Below are 22863 nucleotides of genomic sequence, written 5' to 3'. Positions count from 1 at the left end.
CCTGCACTGCCCTCTTTAATTCCCTCAGCTCTTGTACTTTCTTCCCCATTTTGTCTCCGAGTGACCTCTGTGGTAGAGAAGAACTTGCACATGTTCTTTGCCTTGGCACCAAGTTTAGTAAATACAGCTACTAGAGCTGTGAAACTAAGGGGGGATTTTGTACCTCCCTCTTTAATTCTGCCCCCCCCTTCCAGTGGCTCCCTCAGCTCTTATGTTATCTTTCCCCACCCTAGGTCTCTGGGAGACCTCTGTGGTGTAGGAGAAGAGATTGCATACCTGCCTATTTCCCTCTCTTTCCTCATTCCACGCATAACAGAAGCAGTTGCCTACCTATGTGTCAGAGCTCACAGACTGACTGAGGTCCCGATACTACACACACTTACTTAAAAGTAAGCCTGCATTAAATTCCTCCTCAACCTCCAGGAGCCACACGATATGTGTGAAAGAGGTCATGGCTGCAGTTTGGCCATCCCTGATGAAGTCACAGTTTGGCCACCCCTGATATATATGAACATGGAGGGGCTATGGCAGCCAAGTGAAGGATGGTAACCAAGGTTACCAACCTCCGGGTGGCTCCTAGAGTTTTCCTGTAATTACAACTTATTTCCAGACTACAGAGATCAGTTTTCGTAGAGAAAATAGCAGATTCAGAGAACAGACTCTGGTATAACATAGATTCCATAAGGAATATAATTTCTAGAGTGACTACAGAAGGTAGATGTCCTAGGTATGCCATTGAAACTATGAGAATGTTGTCTGTAAAGATACTAAAGGCTGGAGGATGGTTGAGGATAAAGAGAAAGATGGGACTGTTGCTAACTAGTGTTCTCCTATGGATCATCAGTGGATTTTTCTCTTTAACACTGAAAGAAACCTGAAGAGGTTTTGTTTTTTAGATTGAGTGGAACATGACTGGATATTAACCAGTTACACTAGCACAAATATTTAGGACCAACAAGTTAGTATAGCATACTAAACACATGCATGCAGACATCTTCAAGGGATATAAGATAGGAGAAAAGGCAAGGAGAAGTAATATGAGGTTGGAAATCAAAATCTGGATTTTAGTGAGAGGAAGTAATTTCACAGCATGTTTCCATTTGTTAACTGTTCTGAGTCTTAGAAAACAAAGTAAAGATACTAATGAATCACTGAAGTAGCCAATTAATTGCCAACTCACAGAAGAGGTATCATTCAGTGTGTTCATTTTGATGCCTTTTTTCAATAGGGCAGCCATAGAGTTATAGATTCCAGTTCCTTGATCCTCCTGAGTACAAACCAGGTGGGGCACTCATAATAGAGCATGTACTTTGTATATGCAAAATCTAGTTTCAGGCTATGGCAACTTCAATTTATATATCCTTTTTTAAAACTGTTGACTGTTTGGAAATGTTTGCCTCCCAATATTAGATCCATAATGAGATTTTATGTATTTGCTATGTTTATAGCCCATCTTCCTCGCTAAGACTCAAAGTAGATCACACAATATAAATTGATACAATCGATATGATAAAATGTCTTATAAGCAGTGTACTAGGACAAGGATTACAGAAATCTGAACAAGCACAGTTTACTAAGCATGGCAAGATAGATACAATGCAGAAAAATGGCATTACGTCAGTAAAGCAGTAGAAAAGAGTGCAGTGACATCAAGATAATACATGCCACAAACATAATCAGGCCTATATATAGTGATATATAACTTTATAAAACTTTCCAGAAACAATCCGTACAATGCAACCGTATTACCTTTGTAGAAAGGCCCTCCTGAACAACTGTTTCACACAGAATTACAAAGCGGTGGGAGCCCTCCTGACTTCAGGAAGGCCATTGTACAAGGTATACAACATTACAAGGTTTAAGGGTTTTGTTGTTTTAAAAAAATGCCAATATTCAATGAGCTCTGAATATGCCCAAGCACTAAGACTTGCCCAATTTCCTCTAGTACAGTAAGTGCAACTCTTCTTGCGATGTCATAAGGCACTCTATTCCTGACTTTTTGAAGTGATAAGGTGGGACAGAGGGTAGTAATAAGAAGCTGACAATTTCCACATAGCCCTTGAAATCTCAAAGAATGGCCACAAAAATCCTATTTTGGTTAGTGTCTACTTTACATGAAAGTGGTATCATGTATGCTGTTCAGAGGATAAATCTTTTAAAAATGTTCTCTGTGTCTGTATTTCTCATAATACTTTAGTTTGTAACGATGTACTCTGGGAGTCTGTAATACAGTGATCTTGGGAAGCTTTTTTAAAAAGACCTTCGGAATTATGGGAAATCTTCAATTCCATAGTCTCTTTAGAACTCTAATAGCAGGGCTTTTTTGAGCTGGAACACACCGGACCGCCATTCCAGCTGGCTTGGCCAGCACTTTGACTCAGAAAAAACCCTAGAAGGCAGCCATGGGCTCCTCCCTTCCCCAGCCTCCTTCCCTCTTCTGGGAGAAGCTGAGCCTGCCACTGCACATTCCACTGCATGTGGCTCTTGGCTCCTCCAGCCCCCACTCAGCCATCACAGCTGGGGAAAGACAGCCTGTTGGTGGGCATGGCACACCTTCTCCCTTCCCATCCATGCCCCCCCTCCTTTGCGTGCCCAGTCACTGCCTACAAGCACACCCTCCTGGGAAAAGCTGGGGCTGCTGCTGCCCACTCTGTTGCATGTGGCTCTCAGCCCCTCCCATCCCTACCAAACCACCGCAGCTGGGGAAAGGCAGCCTGTCAGCAGGTGCAGCACACCTTCTCCCTTCCCCTCCATGGCCCTTCTGTCATGGGGGCTGCTGGCTCCCACCTTGGAGAACAGTGGAGAAGCAGCAGCACCTGTCTGCTCTTCGGCCCAGGTAAGTAAGCAGCTGCCTCTCCTTTGCCTGGCCAGTCACCCCAGTTGCTGCTTCACACAAAGGACAAGGGGTCTAGCCAGTGTGGGGCCACCAGAAGGGATCTGCAGCTGCTTGGCACAGGGCAGCAGTCTATTAGGGTAGACTGAGACCTCTGACACAGGGAAAGGCTGTGCTGTGCTGGCTGGAGAGGGCCCTGTGTTTGCAGAGGGGCCTGCAGAAGCCGCAGCTCAAGGGCTGTTTATAAGCAGGCTCTGGCAGAGTTCTGCAGCCTAAGGAGCTGCTCTGTGGGCTGGACTGAGCTGCTTGGGAGCAGCCTGAGCAGGAAGGCAGTTTGTGGGGCACAGTCATAGCCTAGACTGGGGATGGCTGAAATGGTTTGTTTCTTCCCTCACAAAAGGGTGTGGTAGGCTTCCCAACGCCCCCCCCCTGCCCTGGCGGGGGACCCTCGAATTTGCAGCCTCCTCACCCGCTCTCCAAAAATCCAGAAGCGGGGGGGGGGGGGAAACGGCACCAATTTTAGTTCCACTCTTCCCCATTGAGTTTCCCAGTTAGGTTCTTCTGCTTTCCGAGGCTGCTTCTCGCGCCCAGTCAGCTGGCCAGAGGGGGAAGCCCCGCCCCCAGAGGATCATGTGCCTTTCTACCTCCGGAGGCTTCAGTCTCCGATTGAAAGGCTTCAACTCTGGTGTGTCTGTGTTGCTGTAAAGAAGCTGGCAACAACTTGTGAGTAGAGAGGCCAGATTCACTAGAAACCGGGCGGCGGGGGGGAAGGAGAGGGAAACGTCTTCATTTTTCCCTATGTGGAGATCGCTTCTCATAGGGTATAATGGGGAATTGATCTGGAGGTTTCGGGGGCTCTGGGGGAGCTGTTTTTTGAGGTAGAGGCACCAGATTTTCAGTATAGTATCTAGTGCCTCTCCCAGAGTACCCCCCAAGTTTCAAAACGATTGGACCAGGGGGTCCAATTCTATGAGCCACAAAATAAGGTGCCCCTATCCTTCATTATTTCCTATGGAAGGAAGACATTTAAAAAGGTGTGCTGTCCCTTTAAATGTGATGGCCAGAACTCTCTTGGAGTTCAATTATGCTTGTCATACCCTTGTTCCTGGCTCCGCCCCCAATGTCTCCTGGCTCCACCCCCAAAGTCCCCAGATATTTCTTGAATTGGACTTGGCGACCCTAGGGTGTGGGGTGTGTGTGAATTTCTTATAAAGTCTTAAACATCTGTTTGTTTTGTCTTTGTTGGTTTAACTGTTGGCTTAATGTTTTTCTTTTTTGCTAGCTGCCTTGGGGAATGTATGTTATCCAAAGTGGTATATACATTTTAAATGAATGAATAATAAAAATAGAGTTTGTGTTAGCTTACCTATAAAATCATAATATAAAAGCACTGTCTAATATCATGTTTAGACAATTTCTTACAACATTTCTATCCACTTGGTATATTTCTATATAAGGTTTGCTCCTTATTTCTTTATGATTACCTTCCAGTCTTCCATCCAGGTGGTACTCTTGTTGCATTTGCTGACCATTCAAACGGCAATATTTAGCACCCAAAAAATGCAGTCATTTTTCCAGATAGCCCATTCATTCATATTAAAATTGCTGGGTAAAACTTGATTGTACAAATGCTATAAGCAGCAGCTGGATATTTTGTGACACAATGAATCATCAGCAACATCAGTGCTCACTTAGCATTTTTGCACCATTTTATGTATCTTTCCTCTGTTTTTTCAGGAGGCTTTGTGTTCCCACTGCTATATAACACTTGGGCAGAAATACTCATATTAAACACTTTTAAGTAGCTACAATAAGCAAGGCTCCTCTTCCCCTTTGTGTCTATGTTCTCCCATTCTATGTTGGAGAGTGTATTTAACCAGATTTTATTTTTTCAAACAGGCCAAAAATACTAGTTATCTCATCACAGCAATCTTCCTACATTCTATTCTAATCCATTTAAATGTGAACAAAGTGTCACGTTTTTCTTGTAGAAATATCAGGGGGGAAGTTGGTTGGGATTACTTCAAGTGGATTACTGCTTCCTCCTCACTCACATTTATTGTTTTTACATCGTTACAAGGACTTTAGCCAGTTTGGTGTAATGGTGGACTTTAATCTGGAGAGGCCAGGTGGGTGATCTTGGGCCAGTCACAGTTCTCTCAGAGCTCTCTGAGTCCCACCTACCTCACAGGATGTCTGTTGTGAGGAGAGGAAAGGAAGGAGACTGTAAGCTACTGTGGGATTCCAAGTGAAGGGGGAGGCATAAATCCAACTTTTCTTGTTCTTCCTCTTCCTCTATAATATTGGGTTTTATTATTTTTAAATGTTAGTAAGCTAAGAGAGGCTGGGAAAAATGCTTTTAACAAAGTGAAATTATATGTGAGGAAAGGCCCTTTGATTTGTCTGGGAGAAAAACCCATTAGATTGAAGATTTTGCAGAAGGGGTTAAAATATGGTGTTAAAGAGCATTCCTCTATATTAGTCTGTTATCAAAAACCAGAAGTTTAACAAGTTACCATATTTCAGAAAGCAAAAAAAGGACATATTTCTTGAATATTTCAAACAAGTGATCACTATGACAAATACCCCTACTATTTAAGCTGTAATTTGCTATTAGCTTAAAACCTTCCAACCTTCCTAATTTTCCAACAAAAAAGGAGACATTTTCATCAGTTTTTTTAAGAGTCCAAAAGAGGACAGACACCAACAACAGAGGGCATGTCTTCTAAATAGAGGACATCTGGTAACCCTATATAATAGACGTACACCTACCCAATGCAACATTAGCACAAAACTGCCTGTTCTATTTGAATGTTGTCTGGATGGATGAGTGGCTCTTATCTTTGTACTTTGGCCTAGCTCATCAGTTATGTTTTCCTGCACATTCCTTAAAAACAAGGAAAACTGAGGACTGAGATCATGGCTTTGCAAATAAGGAACAGAACAGGTAGAAAGGGACAAAGGCATTTTAAGTGTAGTCCTCAAAAGTCTATTAATCACTGGTACATGTGTGTTTGTCTGTGATTTTTTAAGCCCGGAGCCTATATGGAGTTGCTCAAGCTATACAAGAGAATTGTAGTATGTTTTGTGTCCACTTTGAATTGCTGTCTAGGAAGCTTAAATGTTTGCTATATACATTTAAGTAGTCAAAGTAGTAATAGTTAAAGCAGCATAGATGGTATGGACAGATTGATTAAGCATACTTGTCCCAACCTAGATGTTCAAATCTCAGCTATATTGGTTTTAAGAATCAGTGCAGGGGGGCCCATTTAAATGATAGGACGTCAGTCTGCCTCAATCATAGGCCCAGTGGAACAGTTCCATCTTACAGGCCCTCCGGAACAGCAACAAATCCTGGAGGACCCAAACCTTCACAGGGAGCTGATTCCACCAGGTCAGGGCCAGGGCCGAAAAAGCCCCGGCCCTGGTCAAGGCAAGCCAGACGTCCTTTGGGCCAGGGATGGTCAGAAGATGTTGTCTGGTCGATCATAATGACCTCTGGGGCTCATATGGGGAGAGACGGTCCCGCAGGTATGCCGGTCTTTCAATTTTCTCTTGTATAAAATACTTAAATGGGAATGCAGACAAAATGTGATACTTCTGAACAGGACTGAAATCTTGAAGAGGGAAAATCTGACACATAACAAAGGATTAGAGTGATAGCATTGATTGCGCTGAAGTGAATCTTCTAGAAAGGCCCTTACAAGAAGTTATTTTCATTTTTAAGGAAGAAAACAAAAGACCCAAGACTGGAGAAGACAGATAAAACAGCAGTGAATATCTCCAAACCAATTAGAGTCAGGTAAGAATCAATCAGATCCTTGTCCGTTTATTTATTTAAGATTTAATTAATGTGGTGGTTACCAAATCTTACTGTAGAAGAAACCCTAAACCAGAATTTATATCTTGAATTCCTGATCTGGCTTTCTGGTATATAATGTTGTAACAGAATCTCTGGTTCTCATTGAAGAAGGAAAAGCTTTCAAAAATGGCCAATATCAGCTGCTGCTCCAGGAATTGTTCCCGATTCCTTTTGAGCTGGTCTTTGACTTTAACATATTATATTGCTAAGGCTCAGAGGGGATGGCAATTTTTCCAAAATCATAACCTTGCAATGTAAGCCAACTAACCACTGACAGACCCTGCACATCTGCTGCCTCAGTTCCAACATGAAACTTTAGTACTCTACCATCAAAATAATTTTGTGCATGTGTACAATTTGTGCTGACTCTAGAACTTGAGTTTCTGGGTCACTGCATTTAGCCCTTTTAGTGCATTATTCTAAACTCCACCTTTACAGAAAAGTACTTACTGAATAGGAGGCTTTTAAAAATTAGATTTAGGTGTACATCTAAACTTAACAAATTGTTAATTATTGCTGCTCTTTGCCAATTTCCTAAGGCCTCTTGGTCAAGCACAGGCATACCACATTGATAGGCTGCCTTTTTGTTGATATTGTTACTATTCAGCAAATCTGGATGCCAAGGATCAAAATCCAGTACTTTAAAAAAATTACCTTGCATTCTACAAAGCATTGTCCATGGGGTCACAAAGAGTCGGACTCGACTGTGCGATTGAACAACAACAACAACTCTGTAAATCAGAAAAAGGTTAAAATTAATCTGCTTCCTCCCAGAAAAGGCAGGCATTTGTGTTTGTTTGGTGACCTGCTCAAATATGAAAACTTCAGTGTTATGAAATGAAAGAACTTGCAGGAAAAGGAAGCTAAACAAAGGCATTTAATGTCTCCTGCTTCTGTTTATACTGATGTAAAACACCTGTTTAAGTACTAGATTTATCCTGAGTAAGGTTGACATGTTTGGACAGTGACAACACAAGTCAGAAAAAGAAAAACCTGCTCAGTGCCAGATTAAATCATCCTTGTTGAGCAGACTGCAAGAAATGAAGTATCAGTTTAATAGTTCAATTAGATCTCACGTGTAAATTTCAACATAGAAGGAAGGGGGAGCGATTTTAGTATACTAACAATTTTTTTACTAATATATGTGATGGCCTTCAACCTCTTAACACACTGCATCCAATTAATATAAAATGCATATATATGTGTAACAGATGAATCCTATGTAAATTTAGGTGTGCCTAAACCCTTGAAATTAATGGGTTTAGGCCTGCCTGATTCTGCATAGAAGTAGCATCTAAAAGTGTTTGTGGCAGGGGTGTCAAACATGCAGCCCGCAGGCCGAACTGGCCTACCCAGGGCTTCAATCAGGTCCATGGGGCTCTCTTCTCCCTCCCCACCCCTGTTCTCACCCTGTGAAGCTCCGAGGCTGCCAACTACATTCCCAGCTCCTTCTGCCTTCTCTTTGCAGAGGCTAAAGCTGAAAGGGAGATTCCCTTACCGGCCCTCGACGGTGTGCCTCTGTCAGCGGCGCACAGGGTTAGGAGCCTGGGGGTGCTACTGGAGCCTACCCTAACTATGGAGGCCCAGATAGCAGCCACTGCCAAGTCCGCATTTTTTCATCTTAGGCGGGCAAGGCAGTTGGCCCCTTTCCTGGAGGGCGACGACCTGGCAACAGTGATCCATGCAACGGTCACCTCGAGGCTGGATTACTGCAATGCCCTCTACATGGGGCTGCCCTTGTGCCGAACCCGGAAGTTGCAGCTAGTGCAGAATGCCGCTGCCCGGCTGTTGTTAGGGCTCCCTAGACGGGAGCACATCCAGCCGGGGCTTCGGGGACTGCACTGGCTGCCGATAACATACCGAGTTCGGTACAAGGTGCTGGTTATGACCTTTAAAGCCCTTTATGGTCTGGGACCTGCCTACCTTAGGGACCGTCTCTCCCCACATGTCCCCCAGAGAGTGCTGAGGTCGGGGTCTCAGAACCTCCTTACAATCCCTGGGCCAAAGGAGGCCCGTCTGAAAGCGACCAGGGACAGGGCCTTCTCGATTGCAGCTCCCTGTTGGTGGAATCAGCTCCCGGAGGAGGTGAGGGCCCTGCGGAACCTTGAACAGTTCCACAGGGCCTGTAAAACAACCCTCTTCCAGTTGGCATATAATTAACTGTGAGCAGAATGCCTGAATATTAAATCTTAAACATCAGATTACTGAATATTGGAAATTTGAAGGACTGATTTAAGGAATAGTAGCATAGTGTATATCGATGTGAGTTTTATGTATTTTTAGGTTTTTATGTATTTTATTGTATAATTTTAATCGTATTTAAATCGACCTCTGTTAGTTTTTATTGTTGTAAGCCGCCCTGAGCCCACCTCGGTGGGGTAGGGCGGGATATAAATCGAATAAAGTAAAGTAAAGTAAGTAAAGGAAAGCTACAAAGAAAATGCGGAATGGATTTTCTTTTCAGGCTTCAGGGCAGAGCAGACATGAATAGGAAATCCACTTCACATTTTTCTTGCAACTTTGTCTATGTATTTAAAAGGAGAAGAACTTCACAGTATTCCTATGACAAGCTGAAGCTTCCTGGAGTTGTGTCGTCGCAAACCAAGCGTTGATGCTTTGAGCCAGCTTTGTCTATTCTTAGTGGAGTGAGAACTAGTGCCTAGTGAGTACTCTATCTTGGGAACCCACAGCCAAAGGGGGATATTACACTGGAGAGCCATTGCTAATCTGAGTAGACGGAGGGGTGGGGGGGGAAGCTTGCAATGCCTTGCCATTTCATGTTCTCCTAGGCTGAGAGCATTTTAATTTTTTGTTTCTGCTGTGATCCTTGTGCTTTTTCTTGATGTTTTATTTTTAAAATAGCATTGCAAAATCCCACTATCCCCCACTATCCACCTTTCTGTTTTAAACAAAATATTGCAAGAGTATCAGGGCTTTTTTGAGCAGGAACGCAATTCTAACTGGCTTTATGTCAGGGAGTGTGGCCTAATATGCAAATGAGTTCCTGCTAGGCCTTTTCTACAAAAAAAGCCCCAATTAAGCGTGTTAAGTTAAAATTTATATATTTAATTGATTGGCCTGTGTCCTCTATAAAGTCTATATCTCTGCTACTTGGCATTTACATTTTAGGACACGCATGGCTCAGCCCCACAAAGTCTCATTTATGTCAGATCCAGCCCTCCTAGCAAATGAGTTTGACATCCCTGGTTTATGGCCATTGCCCTAATCTGTAGCCTTGCTTTGTGTGTAAAATTATACCACCATTTTGAAATCCTTTACTAAAGAAATATGCAGAAGTAAAAACTCAGCTGTATTCCTTTATTTTGGCCTTCCCCCATTATTTAAATTGTAGTACATCAGAAGAATCTCAATTAGTTCCAGTCAAGATTTTCAACAAAAAACATTTAACCTGTATATTACAATAATTCAAAATACAGAAGTAAAGAAAAAATAAGAAATCTATGCAACTTTATAGCTTGCAAGTCTCCTTTAAGATCTCTTGCCTGGATTCACCAAAATACTTGATTATATAGACAGCTTCATGCTTTGGAATAACCCTTTTAACTTCAAAGAGCTATTAAGCGCTCAACCTATAAACAGACTGTGAGAGAAAAATGGAAGTAGATACCCTTTGATCTTTCTGTGTTTGTTTCTGTTAGCGTTTGGAAAACAAATGTTAACCAAAGTATTTTTTCCATTGTTTTTTCTCCCAACCAAATGTAGGATGACTTTAAACTCAATCAACCAAACCTGTTTAGCTTAACTACAATAAAGTATATTCAAAAGCATTCATTTTGAACCAGCAGAGGCAGAGTGTCCCACTGTTCTAACATAAAAACCATCTAAATATGCATGCATACGTAAGATGCCATGACTCTTAAATGCTTTTTGAAAAAAACCCAAGAACTAATTAAGGCTCAACAGTCCTTTGAGATAGATAAAATGTAAATGTTGCTTTCCCCCTTTATCAAGTAACTGAGGCATAGCTTGAGAAAGGTCTATTTCTGGTAACAAGCCATGAGAGGGTGGTGGGTGTCTTACTAGGCAATTAGTGAAAACAGCCCAAAAGTATTTTGCTGCTAGTGCATGCTTCCAACTCTCATTAATTTTTACTGTTTAAAATATCAGTTTTAGAGTAGTTCATGAAATATGTATTGTGCCATTAAAAGAAATTCCTGTTAAAATAAATAAAAAGAATAAAGTTAAATTGCTAGCCAGAGGAAGACTTGGTATGGCTAAAGAACAATATATTTCCCATTTGTCCTTGATGTCCTCCATCTCTAAAACATGTCCAATTGTGTTACTATTAAAGACTTCAGGTTTGCTCTTTGCTAGTAGTATGGTAAATTGTATTTTAAAGAACTCCATTTAAGATGTCGCCCACTGCAAACAACTGGCCCACAACAGAAAATTCCTTAGCATCTTGTGCTGTAATGTTTGGAGGTGGGAACAGGGCGCTGCCAGCTCACCCAGAAGCCTTCATAAAACAATGGTAATTTGCAAGCCACCATTTAATCTGGAAATCTCTGCTCTACTGTAAATCAGAATGTATGTCACATAATCAAGCCTGCAGAGATTTTTAATCTCCATATGTACAAAGATGCATAGCAGAATTGCTGACTCTGGAGCTTCCCAACTTGGCTAATAAGAGCAATGGTAGCAGGAATGCCTGGAATAGAAAGTACTTCCTGTTTTACAGTTTGTCAGGTACAATGTCTCTCCCCACACACACTGATTATCTTGGTCCACATTGGAGTAGAGATAAACCTGTTTCTCTGGCTGCATGTATGTGGTATGTGGGTGGCTGCTGCTATGGTCATCCACAGTAGTGCTCACAACATCTGGGAAAAGCTGGTGTCAGGATTCATCTCTGGCATCTTAATCCTCAGCATATCTCATTCTGATTCTTTCACATTGTCCCTGTCATGTCAGCATAAATCTATGCTCTGCAACATCCAGCAGACTGACCTGAAGGTACACCTTATGTTGTTAGAGCCAGGGTATGTGGTTTAATGCCTTAGATTCATTTTTACAGTGTCCATATATAATGTGTGTACATTAATTACAAATGTGTGTACATTCATTACAAAGTAACCTGTCTTTTGACCTAATGTGTTTGTTGTTTGCAGTACAATCCCAAGCAGAGTTATACCCTTTTAAATCCATTGAAGTCAGTGTTTAGGACTATATTTTTAATGTTCACATTCTATGAAATAATTGGTTTACCGATATAATGATGTCCAGACTGGCTTACTTATCAACACTATAGCTTAGTTACGATCACAAGAATTCATTAATAAAAGTGCTAATTTAAAAAAAAAATTATTTGGCTCTCTGAAATCCTTATGGCACAACTAGTGTAATGAGTGGAAGTGTTATCAGTGAAATTGCAGGTTACCCTATTGATTTATTACAAAAAAAATCTATAAAATAAAGTTAGAGTCCAGTAAAAAAAAAAAAAAACTATAAGCAACTGTAAAGTATTACCTTTATTAGGACCAACAAAAATATTACAAAATAAAGACAGCAAGCTTTTATGTTCACTAGAATGCAAACTGGATTACAGTCAAACTGAATTGACACTGGAAAGTGAAAATGCTCTTGCTAAAATGCTGATTTCTAGCACTTTGCATTGGCCCAGGAGTGATAGTTTTTAAATGGAACAGAGATGTTATATTCCCATGTTCCATTTTAAAATTACGTCAGATAATGCTAGATGCAAGAAAAAACTCAGATTTCATCAAAGACTGCAAGACAAAAATGCAACTGCTGCTCTCTATTTTTAAAATATATAAGCCAACAGTTATTTAGATTTGTGTAAGTGCAACTAAGTATTTAAATGCAAATATCACAGCCTGGTGTTATGGTTAATGCACTGGTTTAGGATCTGGGAGACCTGTCAAATGAACACATTTTTGCTTTGTTTTGTTTGATTGTTTATTTTTCTCCCACTCCACTCAGGGACTGGAAACCCTAGTAACCACGCCTGGATTACTGAAATAGCTTCATGTTGTAAGTGAGAGTTGCTAGGCAGGGGGCATCATCAGCAATGATTTTATGCTAGTTCTGGGGGAACCCCAGAGGTGATATCAGTCTTCTCTCAGAAACCATAGAGTGAAATAATAGTTTCTGGTAATTCCTAGAAAGGGCTGACATCACTTCCATGTTTACCCTGGAAATGATGTAGTTACATCAGACTGATGGCCTTTTGTTTTATTTGTTTTTCTTCCACTCTGCTCAGAGCAGTAGCGGGGAAACAGAAACTGGGGGCAGGGAATTCCCCACCCACAACAGTAGCTTGACAGCCCTGTCAGGCCATAATGTCAGCTTATTTAAAATTATTGTTGTAAGATAAAATGAAGAAATGGGGAACCATGTATGCTATCCTGAATTCCTTGGAGGAAGAGTGGAATAAAAATGCACTAGATAGATTGACTACAGCTAGAAGCACATTAAATGGGGACAGTTCTAGCACAGCCATCTCCCCCCAAAATTGTTTTTTTCTATATGCAAGCAAGTTTTTTAGACATGGGATAAGATTCAAAATCCACCCTTGTTCCCAGCATTCTAAAATGGTACACAAAAGATAGTTGTCCTATGTGACAATTATGTGACTTACAGATCCAGTTGGCATGTGCCCACCAGCACTCCATCAGCTAGTGGAAGGAAAAAAATTGTTATAGGCAATGGTTTGTCATCCTTCCAGAAAAACCAGGAAGTGGCTCAGTCCTATTAGAAACACTGATCATCAGCTGGAAATAAATATGCTTCAACCACTGGAATAAGACCATAGAACAGGGCAGGTTTTAACACCCCCACAGTGTACTTTCTGGCTTTGTTTAAAAATTCATCCTACCACCATTTTCTCTTTACATTTCACCTGGTGGTATTTGGTATTTTGTTTTGGTGGGGGGAGGGCTACTTTGGGTGAAAGTGTCATCCCAGGATTCTTCTCAAGGCAGGATTGAGGAGGTGGGAGGACGGGATTGTATAATAGCCTAGACAGAGGATGCCTGGGAAATTACAGGTCAGCCTAACATCAATACTGGGTAAGTTGGTGGAATCCATTATTAAAGATAGAATTAGTAGGCACATTGGTGAACAGAAGCTATTGAGGAAGAATCAGCATGGATTCCATAAGGGAAGGGCTTTTCTCAATTACTTTTTGCAGTTCTTTGAGGGGGTTGAACAAATGTGGACAAGGGTGTCCCAGCAGACATTTTCTTAGATTTCCAGAAAGCTTTTGATAAAGTTCCTCATCAAATGCTTCTAAGTAAACTCAGCAGTCATGGGATAAAAGAACAAGTCCTCTTGTGGATTAAAAATTGGTTAATTAACAGGGAACATTTTATAGTAAGAATAGGACAACTAAAATGATTAAGAGAATGGAACACTTCCCTTATGGAGAAAGGTTATAGAGGTTAGGGCTTTCTAGCCTGGAGAAACAATGATTGAGGAGGTAACATGATAGAGAATTACAAAACTATACATGGGATACAGAAAGTATCAAAGAAGTACTTTTCTGACATACAAGAACTTGTGGCCACTCAATGAAACAAATGAGCAGTAGTCTTAGAACAAACAAAAGAGTAATTTACACATGCAGTTGACCCAAACAATAATTTACACATGCAATTCATTGCTGCGGGAAGTAGCAGCAGTTACGAGCGCAGACAGCTTCAAGAGGGAATTGGATAAACATATGGAGCAGAGGTCCAGAAGTAGCTACGGTATTAGCCACACGGTATAGATGGGAAACTGGAGCAGTGATGCTCTGTATTCTTGGTGCTTGGGGGGGCAACAGCAGGAGGGCTTCTGGAGTTCTTTCCCTGCTGGTGGACCTCTTGATGGCCCCTGGATTCTGGCCACTGAGATAGTGTTGGACTGAATGGGCCACTAGCCTTATCCAACATGGCTTCACTTATTATCAGCTGTCATAGTTAAACCCACCCCACCCCCTCCTGTCAGCATCTCAGAGCTTCTTTCAGGTGCCTGGCCCCTGGATTTTATTTATCTTCTACTAGGGCCGGGACCTTCTCCGTTGTTGCTCATGCCCTTTGAAACCAGCTCCCTGATGAGGCCCACACTCTGCAGGATCTTCTTGGGTTATGTAAGGCTATTGTGTTTCATCAGGCCTTTGGCTAAATTTTATGGAACTGTCCACTGTCTTTATCTGAAAATTGTTGATTGGAGTATTTCTTAGAAATTATCTCTTATTCTATTGATGTTTTATGAATTTTGACTGTAATTGTATTTTAGCTGGTGCTATTTTAATGTTTAGATTATTTTATGGAATATTATTGTCATATGTTTTATTGTAAACTGCTCCAAGACCACATAGAAGAGGATGTGGTATAAAAACGTCAAAAGTAAAATTAAATTTAAGTAGGCTACAAGGGAGGAGTGTAAATCATGTGCATCTTTGGTTCTTCCTCTACACTTCTTACTGCCTCTCCATTCAGCTGAGGCATTACTCACTGTCCACTGCAGGACATTGTGGCAGACTGTTTGGTGAAATGGGTAATCACTGTTCACAAAAATATCTGTGCTTATGATCGGTGGGAACTCTTCCAGTTGAGTGGTATTCCTATCTTTAACACATCTGCTGATGTGAAGCCACTCTATTCTTGTTTCTTCAATCTTTCTGTTACTTGGGAAGTCAAAAAGCAGACAAGGCATCATAATAAAAATCAAACTAGAAGGCTTCTGTCCACTCCCAAATGCCAGAAATTATTTGGTTAGGTTAAAAACCTTTTTTTTTTAAATGAGATGTGGTTCAGGGCAGATCTTAAATAGCAAAGTTCTGGTTACAGATCTCTAGTCAAATTCACACTTTGAATTAGTCTGCCTGGTCAACTGAGCTGTTTTGATGCCACTATGGTTGCACTCTCACATAGATAGGTATTGCACTGTACTATAGCGATCATTTACAAATGAACTGACTTCTTCACACAGGAAAATCCAGTTCTGAATTTTTGCTATCACTATACATTAAACCAATGGGTAGATGCAACCTGTTTCAGTAGTATTAAGAATGCATTTTCATGTCAGCTTTTTCCTTGACTAATTTACTTTTGTGGAACAGAAACAGAGCAAGGTTACCTTAGGAAAGAGATCCAAGCTATATTTGGGGTAGTATGGTAGAGAGGCATGGTTCATACCGCAATCCTGTACAGGAGTCTGATACTTGAGCTGATTTTCCTTCTGCAGTAAGTCTTGAGATGCACTGTAAATCATTGAGAGAGAATAATTTAACTTTTTGAATTAATACCACATGCTAGAACTCTGTTGTAAGATACATATATCATTCTACAGTAATGACTGCGGCTGAGGAAACATTTATGTATTCATATTCCCTTACACGTTAACAATATAGATTTTGAATAATTTTGAGAAACATATTACAATCAGCCTTTTTACCTCATTAGTTTGCTGATTTTAATGCAAAACTCTTAAATTCTAAATAAACATGATCAGATTATAAATCCTGTGTTCTCAAGGCTTCATAAACTGATCAGACTCACACAGCTGAATTTTCACACCCTTCTTTTTAACATTCCAGTGTAAATCGCAAAGTAAGCATACAAAGTCCTTGCCTGTCATCCTATTTTTCCACTTTATTTTCTCTATCAGAATCCCAGGAGTAGGGCTGCTGAAGCTACCATGAGACCCCAGACAAGATCCCCATCACATATAAGAACAACATGTGTGTACTTAATGTGGGGGACCCAGGGAATTAAAACTGGTTTCTTGCGTGGTTTCTCAGATCCTTGAAATTGTGAATTCCACATCTCTCCATTGTGATGGCCCTGACTATGTGAGATAAAATTCAGTTCTCCATGACTAATCTGGAAGAAAGTCTGAGCCAGAAGAATTGAGCTTCTGTTTTACCAGGATTGTGGATATCCCACACAAGCACAGCCCAACACATAATTTATATTTTGGGTGCAGACTTCAATATCCAAAAACAGGTTCTTTTAAGCAATTTTTTGGTCCAGGATGGGGGGGGGGGGGAACTGGCATCTGTCCAAACAGCAGCACACCAGACCATCTTCAGCATACAGAGATAGTTCTCCACCAAGAGACCAAGGCAAATCTCTAGTAGCACCTCTGGGACTTAGATTGCTTTCAGTGTATTTAGCCAAGTGCAACCTTTATCTTTCCCACTCCCGTTTGAAGAAGAAGAAGAATTGCAGATTTATACCCCACCCTTCTCCCTGAATCAGAGACTCAGAGTGGCTTACAATCTCCTATATCTTCTCCCCCCACAACAGACACCCTATGAGGTGGGTGGGGCTGAGAGGGCTCTCACAGCAGCTGCCCTTTCAAGGACAACCTCTGCCAGAGCTATGGCTGACCCAAGGCCATTCCAGCAGGTGCAAGTGGAGGAGTGGGGAATCAAACCCGGTTCTCCCAGATAAGAGTCCACGCAGTTAACCGCTACACCAAACTGGCTCTCAGGTTTGCAGGTATACCAACAATTCATAGACAGTGCAGGGTGGGTTTTCATGCCACTTGGGACAAAAAGGTCCCCCCCCCCTTCTATCTTTAAATAAAGATCTCAGACTCTGGGAGAGCTAGTCTGAGCAGATTATTCAGTGTTTCAGTGATGGGGCAGCATTAACCTAGAAAGCTCCTCGCTAAGGATGGCAAGAATTACCACAGGAAAAAATCCGCTTCTCTCCTCCCCAGCACCCCTTAAAACAGACAGACATGTGTGAGGGAGCTCCCCAGTCCACACACAATGGAAGAAAAAAATCTTGGAATCCAGAATTGTTCATTTTAAATTGTTCATTTTTTGCTTAAAAGGAAACCAGCAAGTGTTGTCTTGCTGCATTAGTACATTTGCTACTATTTCAAGTCAAACAAAGAGTTGAAAATGAGCAACTATGGATTCCTAGAAGGGCTTTAACTTACTTAAGTCCTTAGATTCCAGACATCCTATCAGGAGAGAAAAAACAAAATTAAGTAGGTAGACTGTCTAGCTTGGTAAAGCTCCAGAAGAACCCAGGCCCAAGAAATTTTGTATCCACCAACCCCCCACTAGCACCTGTTCTACTTGGACCCCATTACTAGCAGAGCCAGGACATATCATGCTGTGATGGACTACACTTTTAAGAGGTTTAAAAGAGCTGTACCAACAACTGAAGGACTATGAAAGGTTAATTCTTCACACAGCCAGAGATCCTTAAGTAACAGGCTGCTCTAGGCAATCTGGTTGGTTAGCATCAGCTGAACAAAAAAAGAAGTATTGAGATAGTTGGATGCTGAGGAATGTCAGAATCTTGCCTTAACTCAGAAAAGATGTGTATGGAGACCATTTAAGAATAGCCTTTTCAGAAAATGGCTTTAATGCTAACAGAGTCAGGTTTCTATCTTGACTGAGCAGTCTGAATTCAACATTAGATGAGAGCAGTTTGAACATAGATACAAAAATGGGAGAGAGTTTGCCAAAGAAGCAGAGAAGACTCCCATTCAGGCCAGAAAGGAAAAGTGATAGATCTTCTGGAGCAAGGGAGTCAAACATATAGCCCGCAGCTGGAACCTGCCTCTGCAGGGTTGGTATCCATCCATTGAGCAACTGGCTCTCTAATCTACCGCCTCCTTCCCTGGGGCTACTATGTGGCTTGCTTTCACCCATCTTCCTTAGTCACATGGGGACAGAGACAAAAACAAGCCTCCTTCCCTCCCTTGGTTGAGGTCTCCTCCTCCCTCCTCCTCTGCCTTTATTCTTTGCTATAACTGACTAAGATTAGAGGGAAGAAAGGGAGGGAATGAGTGAGACAGGAGGAGGGAGGGATGTGTGTAAAGTTCCATCAGCATCAGAATGTTTCTTGTGGCTGTCTTAACATTCCTGACTCCTCCAGTGGCTTCCTTGGGAGCAAGGAGAGGGCTTAAGGCCATGTGTTTATGATTGGTATCAGGGAGAAGAAATTTTTCGTCTGAAGTTGTGTGTGGGATTGCCTTGCTTGGGCCCCAGATTCCCCTTAAAGCTCTGCATGCTTCTGTAGTGTGCTTGTTTGGAAAGCTAGGGAACACTGACACCTCTACCAGTTCAGCTCACCTCCCTCCCTCAATGAAGCCAAGCAATGTTCTCCCATTTAGCAATGCAGTGTGAAAGGGTGCAGAGTTGGCCCTGCTTGTGGGAAGGGGCTGCAGTGTCTGGGCGGGTTTGATTGGCATAGCTCTCCTCCATCCCTGCCTCACTGTTTACTAATTATGGGTCATCTGGTTACACATGCAGGTTGGGGAAAAAAAGAGGAAAAGAGATGCCTTGGGGAAATGGAAATTGTTTTAGCTTATTCTGAAAAGGTTTTGTTTTGTTTTGTTTTTTTAAAAAATAGATTTCTCTGTGTCTATCTGGGAGTTTATTTTCTTTCAAAACGACCCTGAATTCAAAAAATTACTTGGATTGGATCCCACTGTTTAATGACTGGAAGTAGATAGCTAAGTATCTTAAATTTATTTATTTGGTTGATTTATATTCCGCCCTTTCCCATACGGGCTCAGGGCAGATACATTTAGGGTTCCATATATTCCAGTTCAACACACCTCCCTCTCTCCCCTCCTACCTCACTGACCCTTTGCTTTTTAAAAAACTGTTTCATTATTATCACTAGAAGTGAGTGGACTTTACCCAGTCTGAAATCAACACATTATTTCTCTTAGAGAGATCTTTATTAGTGGAAAAGAGTAAGAGTTCAGTAGCACTTTAATGGCTAACAAAATTTGTGGCAGGGCATGAGCTTCTTCAGATACAACTAGAATGTGAGCTATCTGTCATATATATGGGAGAGTGAAGTGATTTCAGATTCGCATCTGCTCCAACCCCCCAGACAGAGGCATCTGAAATCACCATTATAAAAGTTTATGTCTCCCAGGGCTTTTTTTGTAGTGGGAACCCCTTTGTATATTAGGCCACACCCCTGACATAGCCAATCCTTCTGGCGCTTACAGTAGGCCCTGTAAACTCTTGGAGGATTGGCTACATCAGGGGTAGGTGGCCTAATACGCAAAGAAGTTCCTGCTACAAAAAAAGCCCTGATATCTCCAGTACCTGGCATTACATTTTATGGCACACATGGACCGCCCAACAAAGTGACATTTGTATCAGATCCGTCCCTCGTAACAAATGAGTTCAACACCTCTGTTCTAGAGAGAGAAGAAAAAACAAGGGAGGGATCTCTGAGGAGTACAGAATTCCCTGGTCTGGTGTGATTAGAAACTGTAGAGATCTTAAAAGCAAGAAGAAAACTGGTGTTTCAAGAGAAGGGATTTGGATACTGGGAAGAAGATATCAGCCTTCTGGGCACCCAAAGTGTCAGTGATAACTCAGATTAAGTGTACTAGAGTGTTTGGGAAAACATGGGAATAAAAGCCTCTCAGTATGAAGATCTGTGAATAAATTAAGAACCTCTCATTAGCCTGATATACAAGATAAAATGTCTGTGCTTGTACTACTAATATCAACTCCTGATTTCACCTGAACTTTCTTTTTGATGTTAAATAAAACCATTTGTTATTTTTGAATTTTAAAAAGCATCTCAATTGCCATTTTCAAGGGTGATCCTATTTCTTCCCTCAAGTTCCTGGGCTGAGCAAATAGCTAAAATACTGACAGGGTGGGACAGCCAAAGTTTCTTCAAGAGAGAAAAAAGCATGTTACCAGGGCTGCTCAATCAGTGAGGGGACAGAAAAACAGAGGGGAAAAATCTAGCCTCTGAGGCAGGGAACAGGTCTGACATATTTGGTTTGAGCAGTGGGATACAGAAGTGAAACCCATAGCTAGTTTGCCCCATCATAAATACAAACTAAAATAAGAAAATATTTTATAAATTTGTGAGAATTACCACAGAATTCCTGTCAGGAATGGGACCATGCTGTAAAGCTAAAGATGTGTGTGTGTGTGGGGGGGGGGGGGGCGGGAATAGTCAACTGCTGAGGAAAATCCTAGTTAGGAGGTAGAAATTATGAAAATGAGAATTGAACTGGCAAGTATAGAAGCAGAAATAGCCAGAATTGAAGCTGAGAAAGAACAGCAGTTAGAGAGAGCATCCAGCTCTCTCAAGATTTTTTTTTGCGTATCTGATGCTAACCAATCAGATTGCTTAGAGCAACCTCATTCAAGGTTCTTCGACTCTGTGACAAATTAACCCTTCACAGTTCTTTCATTGCTAATACAGCTCTTCTAAGTTTCTTTAAAAAGTACAGTTCATCACACATGCATAATGAAGAAATGTATATGGTGTCGCGGAACATGGCAGACGCCTGAAAGAACTGCTCCCTCTCTGATCTATACAAGTCGTACATTCCTCCCAGTTTGGGACCATATCTTACCTGGATTCAATGGTGGAAAGAGGGAAGGGTGAGTCCAAATCCTCCAGGGCTACCCAAAACCTCTCCAAATTCCTCAAACAAGGCGAAAAACGCCATTCTTTGACCCAGGCCTGTGAAGCGCTAACTGGCGGTGAAATGGCGGATGAAACATCCACTCAGGCCGAAGGGGGTACTTCCCTCTCGAACCAGACATTTTTTTATGCAATAGCAAAGCTGGAAAACAATATTGCTTCCAAAATTGGACAAGCGACCTCTCCTAAACAGGAGGAACTTAAAAGGCTCCTTGAAACCCTCTTGGACGTTGCCCAGACGGCCAACATTGCTCACGAAATGGCGTCTCAAGCACTGTCTGATAAATCTGTTTTAAAAACTGCAGAAAAATGGGCGCAGGAGAAAATTATGTCCTTGGAAAACAGACTGAGGGAATGTAACTTAAAATTTCGGGGGATTGGAGAAAAACTGGAAGATACGCAGGGCATAAGGTCGTTTTTGGTCTCATGGCTAAAACAAGTGTTGGACTTAGATGACGCTGCGCTGAACATTGAGGCGGTTTACCACCTAGGGCCTCTAACTCCACATGCAAAAGACTTTCCCAGAGATGTGATCGCAACATTCTCCAATGCTTGCACTCAGGACAAAGTACTAGCCAAGGCACGTTCTTCTGATGGCCTTTTATTAGAGGGGGAAAAGATCCTAACCCTACTAGACCTTTTCCAGAAAACTCTGCAACATCATAAGGTCTTAAAGCCAATAATTAATGTTTGATGAACAATAGAATAAGATTCCGCTGGTTCTTGCCAATTCAACTCCTCGTAGTCCACCAGGGACAGAGACATCTGGGATCAGATCTTTCTTCAGGACATGAGTTGCTTCTAGCCCTTGGGCTAAAGCAACTGAGATCACCTTCCCTTGCTTCAGATCCCTTGGATCACTCTTCTCCTTCTACAACATGCTCCAAGAGACGGGACAAGAATTAATTGCTTGCAGTCGGTGGAGCTTATCAGTTATACTACAAGATAGAGTAATAAGAGGTCTTTTTTCTGGATTTGCTAGAACAATCTATAGAATTTGGTCCTTGAGGATGAATGTTTTGAACTTTGTTTATCTTTTGTAGAGTCAGAGAGGGTAGTTTTCCTCCTATTTGTTGAAGCTGTTGAATCTGGGGGAGGGTATGCCCCCGGGTTTGATTTTTTTTTCTTGTTAAATTTTTTGCTTATGCAAATGTTGACAAATGTTTGCTTCAGCAATTTTAGTGCCAGCACTTTTTTCCTATCCTTTCACTCTTCAAGGATTGGGGTTGGGAGTGGGGTGGGGGGAAGGAGGAGAGGAAGAGAGGGGGGCCGTTTTGGGAGTTATTGACTTACAACAGATATTTTTCCTACCGTTATCCTTGTTTTCACTCTCCAGGTAGTGATGTTGGACTACTGGTTGTTAATAAAGGTTATAATACAGATCTCAAAAGGGTAGAAGCACTCAGTTCTTTGCAGTCAGTGCAGGTTCTTTGAAAGGTTAGCAGTTTCTCGATTCTATGCCTTTATTACATCCTTGTTCGTTGGATGCATGACTCTCTCCAAACTAGAGGGGTTGTTGCCTCCCCAAGCTCTATATATGGTTTCCCCCCATATAACATCAAATCTCATGGGGTTGCTATCCTGATTTCCAGTTGGGTTCGTTTCACGTTTGTGGCTCAAGAGACGGATCCACTGGGACGGTACATATTTGTAAAGGGGCGTTTAGATGATACTCTCTTCACATTGGTAAGCCTCTATGCCCCTAATGATGGCCAGCTCCAGTTTCTACAAGATGTTCTAGTAAAACTTGCTTTATTCCA

The 22863-nt window shown here is 41.7% G+C and overlaps 1 long non-coding RNA gene across 2 annotated transcripts in view; it reads left to right on the top strand.

The window, feature by feature from the left end:
* The window catches only part of LOC132574145 (uncharacterized), a 40488-nt gene that overhangs the window by 3450 nt on the left and 14175 nt on the right, over nt 1–22863 (top strand). The window contains exons 2-3 of one of the 2 annotated variants that reach the window (XR_009555590.1): nt 6561–6635; nt 12657–12707. This is a non-coding gene — a long non-coding RNA (uncharacterized LOC132574145). The remainder of the gene's footprint in view (nt 1–6560; nt 6636–12656; nt 12708–22863) is intronic. The other variant, XR_009555589.1, reaches the window with a different exon arrangement.

This window comes from Heteronotia binoei, chromosome 1 (genome assembly GCF_032191835.1).
Source record: "Heteronotia binoei isolate CCM8104 ecotype False Entrance Well chromosome 1, APGP_CSIRO_Hbin_v1, whole genome shotgun sequence".
Lineage (NCBI taxonomy): Eukaryota > Metazoa > Chordata > Lepidosauria > Squamata > Gekkonidae > Heteronotia > Heteronotia binoei.
This window is presented reverse-complemented; position numbering and strand designations above follow the sequence as displayed.